This window comes from Salvelinus sp. IW2-2015, linkage group LG5, assembly GCF_002910315.2.
Source record: "Salvelinus sp. IW2-2015 linkage group LG5, ASM291031v2, whole genome shotgun sequence".
Classification (NCBI taxonomy): Eukaryota; Metazoa; Chordata; class Actinopteri; order Salmoniformes; family Salmonidae; genus Salvelinus; species Salvelinus sp. IW2-2015.
This window is the reverse complement of record NC_036844.1, coordinates 28,639,641-28,651,206: the sequence shown is the minus strand read 5'-3', so window position 1 is coordinate 28,651,206 and position 11,566 is coordinate 28,639,641. Positions and strand designations below refer to the sequence as shown.

Sequence of the window (11,566 nt, the reverse complement as noted above, 5' to 3'; positions counted from 1 at the left end):
AGGATAATACTGGGAGTGGATCATGGGTATAACACCAGTTTAGTAACTAAGTGATGATAATGAGGAAAGAAGAGTATCGGTGCTAGTGCACTGTGCTGCTCAGTGTTTCTGATCCTGACCCAGCTGTGCGGCCCTCCACCTTGGTCTGTGAGGTACATCCTGTCTGCGTGTTTCCTATGTGCGGCAGCTGTCTGAGAGGAGCCTCTCAGGGACACACAGGCAGGAACGATCTACCAGTGCTACAGCTAAGCGCTTCTAATTAGTAACTCTGTTTTTTTGTAATGCTCTTTTTACCGCCAACGCCTTTAAATTGAAAATGCAGCCAGTTGCACAGTGACTCTTTCCACCCTTATTGACTGTAATAGAATGGACACGAAGTGCTTTTCCCACATGGCTAGAGCAGTAATGATTTTCACTGTGTTGTATGTATCTGCCGATTAATGTGATATTGTGTGTTGAGGTCTTTTTTTTTCTTTTTTTCTGCCTTTTTGATCAGACTTTGCTCAGGATGGGGAAGTAGTGATGTCGTGGGAGTGTATTGAGTTAGATCTTCTTTCAGCACCACTGAATGTCACTGAGGGCACTTCTCCTATAATGGGAATTGGAATAACGAGAATAGGTGTGTGTTTGTGTGTGTGTGTTGTTCAGTCAGTGTATGTATGATATAACTGGTTGATTAACAACATTGACGACAGCAAACTCCACACACCCACTGCCTACAGTATTTCTGACTAGTGGGTTATTTACAGAGTGCAAATCTGTGATGAGCAAGTGAACCTCCCTACTGTGAATTTATTCAAATATTCAGCAGATGTTTTATTATCATAATCTTAATGCACTTTAAGACTTAATTTAGCTGAAATGACAAAACACATAAACCTATACAGTCAAAACGTGTTCTTTCCAGTTAACACGAAATGACTAGTAGGTATAGTAGATGAATGTAGTATTATGTAAGTATGTGTATAGTGGCTATATAGGTGGTAGTAGTATTAGCTGCATGTATAGTAGTATACGTAGATGTAGTGACCTTTATTTGGCTCATTTCTACTTCTTCACTATCTTTTTAATTACTCCTCCTTCGCCCTCTCTTTCATTTCCCATGACATATGTTCTTCATCTCTCTATCCCTCTGCACTCTCCCTTTCCTACTGTGAATTTATCAAATATTCAGCAGATGTTTTATTATCATATCTTAATGCAGCTTAATGACTTAATTTAGCTGAAATGCAAACACATAAACTATACAAGTCAAACGTGTTCTTTCCAGTTACACAATATGTAGTAGTTATGGTAAGTATGTAGTATAGTAGTATGTACTGGTTATATGTGGTTAGATAGTGTAGTAGTATTGTAGTATTGAGGTATAGGGTAGATGTAGTAACCTTTATTTGGCTCATATTTTCTACTTCTCACGTATCTCTTTTTAATACTCCTCCTTGCCTCTCTTTCTATTTCCCCATGAACATTTCTCATCTCTCTATCCCCTCTGCCACTCTCCCCTTTCCTTCCTTCCTTCCCTACCATCACTCTCGCTCTCCTATGTCTCTCCTCTCTAGTCCTGCTCATTGTGCAGTCAGGCCCTGTGTGGCAGAGCAGAGCTGAGCCGGCTAGAACCCAGGGACAGAAATCTGAGGGTGACTCCACTCCAGAGAGGGCTGAGCTCCCATTAAGAGCATGGCCACAGAGGACAGGTGACAAAGGAGAGCACAATCCGATTAGAGGATACACCCAGTGGCTTCCACTGCTATCTGCCATCCTACCATCCTCTGCTCTGTCCACCAGGCTCCCTCAGTCACACAGACACACTGCTCACTGGGAGAGATAGAGAGACACAGTCTGGCTAGGCCTAGTAACGCAAAATGGCTCCAACTGAGGGAGACGGTGTAGTTCTGCTGACTCATGTTTCAGTGGAGAGGATAATCTGCCTCGTAACCTTCGAAAAATTTGATCCATGTTGATGAGGTATCATTGACTGGACAAATTGATGATTTCTCTTGAGACGCCACTGAAATCAATTAACTATTGTATTTGCCATATTATATATGTCTGGTTGTAATTTTCGCCCTTATTGGTCAGTTAAAATATATCAGTTTGGCACGGCACAGTATGGGAGCACCATGGTAAATGTCCTCTCTCGTGGAGCACAGTAGGCCTAAACATAGATTGAATAGCCTTTTCAGATCGTCTTTCTGCCTCAGGTTGTTGTCAGATAGGCTCCTGTCCACGTTGTGTTATGTAAAGACAGTTGGTTGACTGTTGAGAGGCAATTTTCTGCAGCGGCCCTATGGAGAGGAGTTGCTTTTGGCATGGAAATATAATTTGGTATGCAAAGAGGGCAGCAGTGTAAGCTGGAGTTGAAATCCTGGGTGACACACAGCTTTAGTACATCTGAGGCAGGCAGGATCTGTTAGCCCTGTGGCTCTGTTAGCATCCTGCGCCACAGATGTGTAACACTGCTGCTCTCACTATTATTTCCATCATTTACAGTTGAAGTCGGAAGTTTACATACACCTTAGCCAAATACATTTAAACTCAGTTTTTCACAATTCCTGACATTTAATCCTAGAAAAATTCCCTGTCTTAAGTCAGTTAGGATCACCACTTTATTTTAAGAATGTGAAATGTCAGAATAATAGTAGATAATTATTTATTTCAGATTTTATTTATTTCATCACATTCCCAGTGGGTCAGAAGTTTACATACACTAAATTTGTATTTGGTAGCATTGCCTTTAAATTGTTTAACTTGGGTCAAATGTTTAGGGTAGCCTTCCACAAGCTTCCCACAATAAGTTGGGTGAATTTTGGCCAATTCCTACTGACAGAGCTGGTGTAACTGAGTCAGGTTTGTAGGCCTCCTTGCTCGCACACACTTTTTCAGTTCTGCCCACAAATTTTCAATATATCCACATAATCTTCCAACCTCATGATGCCATCTATTTTGTGAAGTGCACCAGTCCCTCCTGCAGAAAAGCACCACCACAACATGATGCTGCCACCCCCGTGCTTCATGGTTGGGATGGTGTTCTTCGGCTTGCAAGCATCCCCCTTTTTCCTCCAAACATAACAATGGTCATTATGGACAAACACGTCTATTGTTGTTTCATCAGACCAGAGGATATTTCTCCAAAAAGTACGATCTTCGTCCCCATGTGCAGTTGCAAACCGTAGTCTGGCTTTTTTGTGCTGCTTTTGGAGCAGTGGCTTCTTCCTTGCTGAGCGGCCTTTCAGGTTATGTCGATATAGGACTCGTTTTACTGTGGATATAGATACTTTAGTACCTGTTTCCTCCAGCATCTTCATAAGGTCCTTTGCTGTTGTTCTGGGATTGATTTGCACTTTTCGCACCAAAGTACGTTCATATCTCCTTCCTGAGCGGTATGATGGCTGCGTTGTTTCATGGTGTTTATACTTGTGTACTATTGTTTCTACAGATGAACGTGGTACCTTCAGGCGTTTGGAAATTGAACCAGACTTGTGGAGGTCTACAATTTTTGTCTTCTGAGGTCTTGGCTCATTTCTTTTGATTTTCCCATGATGTCAAGCAAAGAGGCACTGAGTTTGAAGGTGGCCTTGAAATACATCCACAGGTACATCTCCAATTGACTCAAATTATGTCAATTAGCCTATCAGAAGCTTCTAAAGCCATGACATCATTTTCTGGAATTTTACAAGCTCTTTAAAGGCACAGTCAACTTAGTGTATGTAAACTTCTGACCCACTGGAATTGTGATACAGTGAATTATAAGTGAAATAATCTGTCTGTAAACAATTGTTGGAAAAATTACTTGTGTCATGCAACGACTTGCCAAAACTATAGTTTGTTAACAAGAAATGTGTGGAGTGGTTGAAAAATTTGTTTTAATGACTCCAACCTAAGTGTATGTAAACTTCCGACTTCAACTGTAAGTCATTTAGGTCTTCAATGTTTTGGGATCTCCACTTATTAAACCGGCAAAGGACAAACATGTAACAGCTCCTTTACATTTAAGATATCTATTAAAGACAACAAGTGGTTCTGTACTTACAGCCTTGATTCGTCTAATCAAATGCCTCATACTATAGTAACTCATTTTAGTTGGATAGATCTGTTCTCTGTGGCCAGGGGCTGGTGTAGGAATGGACAGTGATGTGGAGCAGTTTGATTATGCAGGAAATACAAGTGGGCCTGATCAATCACAGAGATTAGCTGCTCTGCCTCACCTCTTCTCCCTTCTCCTCTGATCCCCTCTCCTTCTCTCCTCCCACTCAGCTGAAGAATGTGTGCCACACATGTCCCTGCTGACTGACAGAGAGCCTCTCATATTTAAAAAGAGTCCCAGACACCCACAGGTTTTTATAGCTCCATACTGTGACGATACTATGAGTCCTCACTAGATGAACAAATATAGACGCCTACACGCTCTGACGCCAATTGCCAGTTCCCATCATTTGGGTCAAAACAGCATATTTAAAGAGCAACATTTTTAACATGTTCTATGAAAAGGTTTTCTTCTTTAGAGCGCCTGAGTGCTTCAACACCAGCTAGAACAGGAATATTTCTGTCACTGACACACACACATCTGATCATTATATTATTGTAGCTATAGAAACATCTACCTACTGTCCACAAACTGTTAAAGGCTGAGGGGAAAGCTTTTTTCTGTTATGTTGTCAAATAATAGAGAAATGTTGTAGTCTACTTTATCCTAAAATACAGGCGGGTACATCCATTAACCTTCATTTTACTGACAAATAAATGACTGTTGGGTTGAGATTGCTGCATTGAATAATTGTATGTCTGTTTAGAGTTGACACATTCATTTGGCTTAATTAACCTAATCAAAGTATACTCAAGTTAACAATACATTTGATCCTAATTTGAATGCCCCTTTGCAACTCTATTTTCTAATTACTACATTAGTATTCTGATATTATTACATCATCAATGATTTTGTAGAATTTGAGTAGCATTTCATGACAATTTAAGCACCATGGTAAGGTCCATTTTCCTCAGTTACACTGGCATCTGTCCCCATCATTGGCACTGTGACCTCAAGGCATCCCTAGACTCTTGTACCCATACGCCTTGTGTGCAATGCCACAGTGGTTGTGTGTCATAGTCACCCAACAAATCTGCTGTTTGCATCTGGGCTCAGTTAGCCGCTGTCACATATATATTCATTCTCAGATAGGCAATGTTAATCTTCTGAAAACAAGCTATGTTCTGTATTTTAGATGCATTTGTCAGATGTGTCGCTGTCAAAGTGAGTCTATGATTGGAGAGCAGAGGGGCTTTCACACACACACACACACACACACACACACACACACACAAACACCACACACACACACACACATATCCATGGGCACATATGGCCAACCATGCAGATTAGCAGTCTCGGATGGATAAGTCACACCCTCTGCCAATCTGGCCACGAACGCACAAAGACCACGACCAAGTCAATAGCCCTGTTTATACCTGCTGTTAACATGCGTCCTTCATCCTTATCTTATCCTGATCTTGACCTGATCTTGTCTGTTTACACTTATAAGATCTGTTCACAGTCAGATCACAATGAGTCTTTTAATTGTCTACACTTGTCTAAAATGTAGCCAAAATCAGAATGTGGACAAGATAAGGACAAAGGCCGCATGTTAGATCCAGGTATAAACAGGGCTCTGTCATCAAATTTAGACAAGCACACTGCCTGCCGCACTCCTCAGGAAAGAGAGCGAGGACTTCACCATGTCAAGTCTCAATGCATTCATCATCATATGGAATGAGATTGTCCGCTACTGACAACCACAGTGAAAACCACATATGATGAGGACTCATGTGGTGCAAAATAAATTAAATGGTCCGTCCTTTTAGTGCCCTGGCTTATGTAAGCTGTCCCTCAACCCTCTCTTCTTCATCTCCCTCAATAATTCGCCCATTCTCTTTCTCTACCAGACCTCACCATCCCTTGCATCCCCGACTCCAAAAAACACAACCCCCCTCACAGCCAAATTGAGAAGAAAAAAAATCTCCTGCATCCCTTCTTTTCTTTGCCACCTTGAAAACAACACCCTGATCCCAGCTCTGGTTCTCCATTCTATCATTGTCTGTGCACGTTACATGCAGTACCCTCTCAATCCTCTTCATCATCCATATCCCCCACACAAAACAGGCAGGGGCTGCAGACCTTTGTTTGTAAATAAATAAATAAATAAAAATTTAAAATCCTATTTATCTTGTCTTTTTGTTTCTGTATCACTATAGCTCCTTTCCTTTCTTTAATTTTCCCTGTTTCTGGCGCTCTTTCTGTCTCTGCTCCCTTCCTCCCTTCCTCCCTTCCTCCACCTGGCCCACATCTCTGGGTCCTGCAGCCCAGAGCGCCCTACACAGCAATGTCTGCAGTGGCTTCATGTCAATGTCAGAACACCGTTTTTAAACGAGCCCACAACACCCGAGAGAGGGGGGAGAACGAGCGTGAAGATAACAGAATGTTGCTTAGACATCCTTTCCTACCCCTGACAAAACGTTTGTTCATTGTGTTGACACATCCTCTGCTCTCTCACTTTTGTACGGCAGAATGCTGTGAATCTCTGGTGGAACCGACTGGAAATAAGAGCATATGTATGCTCACATCGAGCCATCTAGGTTGTCCTGATCAAGCCAATCACATTCATTATCACCAGACCACAGGACATAGGGAATTTGGAATGTGTGCATTCTAAAGGGTCTGAGTAGAGAAAGACGGGACTTACCTCCACATTTCAGCTCCGCTCCACCCTGCCTGGTCTCATTCTGTTCCTTTCTGTCGGCTCCCTCCCCCCTCTCCCCATGACAGCATTTTTCTGCTATCTATCCCCACTCTGATGCCTTTTCTCCTTCTTCTCCCTCTTCGGTTCCCCTTGTCTGCTCCCTTCTTCCCCTCTCCCAAAATAAAACTCCTCTCTGATCAGTGTGGCTAGGAGCTCAGCTCTTCCATCCCGTTGTTCAGTCAAAAGAGGCAGGTTGATTTGCTCAGTCCCTCACGCTCTCTCTCACGCCCATTCAAATCACACTAAAGCCAACCCCCTCCTTCTCCTCCCCTCACACACACCACATCACCGATCTCTCTCCTCCCCCTCTCTCTCTCTCTTTCGCTCTGTCAAAGAGAGGCTGAGGCAGCAATAGACCGCAATAGGCAGGATGTGCTCTTCTCTATCTCTTTCTCTCTCTCTGAGTCTAATCTGTTTTCTAGATTAATGGTTGGATGATTAGGGCGACTAGATTAAGCGACCAATGACTAAGTGCATCTAGCCTGTCGGCCTCAATGTGCTATTCTAAGCAAATTTGTGTTTTTTGGGTGGAGGAAGGGTTGGGGGGCAAATTGTATTTTTTTTATTTAACATTCATTTAACTAGGCAAGTCAGTTAAGAACAAATTCTTAAGGAGCATATGTTTGCATGTTTATGTTTGTGTGTGTTTAGGGGAGACCTAGTGTGTTTAGGAATGGAGTCCGCACTAAACAATGAAATGGTTGCCCAACAATAACAGTACATTGTTTACTAGACTGACCATTAAGAGGACTACCATCACTGTTCACCTCCCCCTCCCATCCTATCCCCTCCCCATGCCTTTCCTCCCAGCAGGTGCTCTGTCACCTGACCTTGTCCTGCATGCGTTTCCATAGACATTACCTTGTCTTCCTAAGCCCAGCCATGGTGTGCTCTGATTATGTTATCCTACCAAAGCACGGGCATCAGTCACAGACTGAACACGGGAGATGTTTATGAGAGGGGAGAATTATGCTGCGCTTTGTGAGCCTTTTACTGTGTCAAATGAAGGTGTTACCACTGAGGATTAGGGTGCTTTCCATTTGTCTTCGATGTGTTGTGCCAGCACGGTCATTTTTCTCCCTTTTTTCAGATGGATTTTGTCACTATGGGGTAAGGAAAATCACAGCCTACAGTACTGGGTACCTCACTTTAGAATACAAGACTGGGCCCCTAATCCCAGATGCTCCTCCTCTCATCACGCTCAAATGCATCCTCATGTTGGAAACACAGGGCATAAAACAACACGTAATGTATGCTGCTTGACTCATAACATTACAGGCATATCCAATATGTGCGTAATATAGTCACAAATATGTGTATATTGTAAGCATTAGTACATGGTTTCTATACTCAGTTAGGTGCTTCTTTACCCTCACTAACTAATAGCCTTAAAAGTCCAGCTTTAAACAACCCTTTAGCTTATGTGGCACTGTAGCTGGGGCCCGACTCCATCCCCTAATTACTGTATGAAATCCCCCCCCTCGCCTGACCATGTGGCCTTGTTAGGAGGTCACCAGCTCTGGCCAAGCCCACAACAGAGGTGGGGGTGGGGTGGGGATAGGAGGACGGTGTTGGGGGTAGTGAGTCTTCAACGGATTACAACAAAGGAACAATAATCATAGTTTAGCATACACAAGACAAGTATTTTAGTGATGGCACTAGAATGATATTGGTGTATATCATCGAATGACACCTGATGTAAAAAAAATTGTACATTCACTATTATTATATTGCATTTGAAATGTGTTCAAAATACCATTCACACATGGCAATGCAAACTCCATGAGTAAAATATATACTTTTCATCAACAACTTGTTTATTTAACATCATGTAGATGAAATGTCTCTTTCAAATAAGTGTTACCATATATGGGTCCAAACATTTAAACAGAAAATAGTTTGTAAGTATTGATTGTGGATCAGATAAATATTATTTTTTATTTATACCTTTATTTAACTAGGCAAGTCAGTTAAGAACAAATTCTTATTTTCAATGGCAAACTAGGAACAGTGGTTTAACTGCCTTGTTAAGGGGCAGAATGACAGATTTTTACATTGTCAGCTCAGGGATTCGATCTTGCAATCTTTTGGTTACTAGTCAAACGCTCTAACCACTAAGCTACCTGAGTGGTGTTAGTTTTGTCAAAGACTACCCACAGCTCATTTACTCTGGGCTCTACTTCCCCTTCCTATTTTGTTAGAAAATCAGGAAATGTGGCCCAATGAAACGAGAAGCTGACTAATTCACTTTATATCTCTATTAGAAAACAATGACTGAATGGAATTCTACTGCTGTTACATTATCCAACCAAGACCATCATGCTAGAACCTACTGCATCTACCATATTTAGCAAGTCTAGCTGCCTGGCCAGTGTGTTTTATTAACAGGAAAAGGTAGAGTGGTTGTGTTGGCATTGATATAGGCCTAACATAATTACATTCCACCCTATACAGAGAAATCAAGTTCCTGAATAAACATTCTCTTATAGGCCCAAACAAAGTGAGATCTGGAAATTAACTAAATTCCATGGTTGTTGTTACCCATTTCATGTGAATACATGTTGACAGTGACACAAGGTTTCCACATCCTTTGTCATCTCGCACATCCTGTGTACCATTAAATTGTCAGTACTAGCTCACAGCAATAATCAGTACTACAGCGACATCTATTGGCAAAGTGATGTGTCGACAACCTTGTGCCATTGTGACCAGGGCCCAGACTTTGCACCAGTTATTTTCAGAAGGGACAAAAAGGGAAAAGAAGGTGTGTTTGATATATCTTACATCTTATCTTACATCTTACACCTTCTCTGATCCTTAATTTACATTGTTAATTTCCTTCTCATAATAACAAGTACATAAATACATCAGGCTATTTATTTTGAGTATGGAGATAGATGGTCACTATGACTTCTTACTAAATCATATTTACCAGCTGCTAAATAAAACTCTGAGAGTGCTAAGACCATGACCAGAGATGCATAGGCCTACAGAATGTGGTTTCAAGAAACAACACCAGGGCTCTTTTATCAAGATTAAACATGTACATTAACTCTCTAGTCAAGGACAAATAAGATTTCTTATGCAGAGGTTAAGTTGGTATTATGATGAGTCACTGAAGGTTTGTGGGAGAAGAGTGCACGACTAGAAAAGGTACATTTCCTGAAGAAAATGTGTATGCTTGCTTCAGCTGTCTTAAAGAAATGGTATGGTATTGTAAGTTTAAATTGTTATTTATAACATAAGAATATTGTAACAACGGTAACAACTGCTATAGAAATGATAACCCTAACCCTAGATTAATGTACCCACGCCAACTCCACCTTGTCCACATCCTGGTTCAACCCTAATTAACACTAGCCTCAACAACAACCTGAACCCTAACCCGAGCTTCTTGTCCACATCCCGGTTCAAACGTAACCCTCAACCACAACCCTAACTCTAGCCTCAACCACAACCCTAACCCTAGCTTCATGTCCACATCCCGGTTCAACCCTAACCCTAGCTTCATGTCCACATCCCGGTTCAACCCTAACCCTAGCGCTCATGTCCACATCCAGTTCAACCATAGCCTCATGTCCACATCCCGGTTCAACCCTAACCCTAGCCTCAACCACAACCCTAACCTAGCTTCATGTCCACATCCCGGTTCAACCCTAACCCTAGCCTCATGTCCACATCCCGGTTCAACCCTATAGCTCCTCAACCACAACCCTAACCCTACCGCTCATGTCCACATCCCGGTTCAAACCTAACCTCGCTTCATGTCCCATCCCGGTTCAACCCTAACCCTAGCCTCATGTCCACATCCCGGTTCAACCCTACCCTAGCTTCTTGTCCACATCCCGGTTCAACCCTAACCCTAGCCTCAACCACAACCCTACCTAGCTTGATGTCCACATCCGTTCAACCCTAACCTAGCTTCATGTCCAATCCTGGTTCAACCCTAGCCTCAACCACAACCCTAACCCTAGTTCATGTCCACATCCCGGTTCAACCCTAACCCTAGCCTCAGTCCACATCCCGTTCAACCCTAACCCTAGCCATGTCCACATCCCGGTTCAACCCTAACCCTAGCCTCATGTCCACATCCAGTTCAACCCTAACCTAGCCTCATGTCCACATCCCAGTTCACCCCTAGCCTCATGTCCACATCCCAGTTCAACCTAACCCTAGCTTCATGTCCACATCCCGGTTCAACCCTAACCCTAGCCTCATGTCCACATCCCAGTTCAACCCTAGCCTCATGTCCACATCCCAGTTCAACCCTAACCCTAGCCTCATGTCCACATCCGGTTCAACCCTAGCCTCAACCACAACCCTAACCGTGTTTCTTTGTAGTCTTAAACAAATATACTTTGAAACAAACGTATAACACCTCACACACATGGTTATGGCCTAACAAAAAGAGGAACCTGTACCATGTCAGATGAGGCCACTAGTCATTTGACTGCAGGAAAGGGCTTCTGATATATAGCCATTGATTCTAGAATAATAGAACTTATAAATGCTTGATGAGCTTAGTTCAACTGTCATACCTGTCACGGGCCGTCAACAGAAGTAGACCAAGGTGCAGCGTGGTATATTCCTTTATTTATATGACGCCGACAAAAAACAATAAGCAATCCAAAACAACCGTGAAGCTAAAGGGCTACTGTGCCACAAACAAAGTTAACCTCCCACAAAGACAGGTGGGAAAAAGGCTACCTAAGTATGGTTCTCAATCAGAGATAAAAGATAGATAGCTGTCCCTGATTGAGAACCCTACCCGGCCA

General features: G+C 42.5%; 1 protein-coding gene across 8 annotated transcripts in view; it reads right to left on the bottom strand.

Annotated features, from left to right (window-relative positions):
• The window catches only part of LOC111964211 (signal-induced proliferation-associated protein 1-like), a 43,770-nt gene extending 36,741 nt beyond the window's left edge, over positions 1-7,029 (bottom strand). For all 8 annotated transcript variants that reach the window (XR_002877359.2, XR_002877358.2, XM_023988001.2 and 5 more), the window contains exon 1: positions 6,735-7,029. The gene's annotated coding sequence lies outside the window, so the exon portion shown is untranslated. The remainder of the gene's footprint in view (positions 1-6,734) is intronic.
• Positions 7,030-11,566: the final 4,537 nt, after the last annotated feature.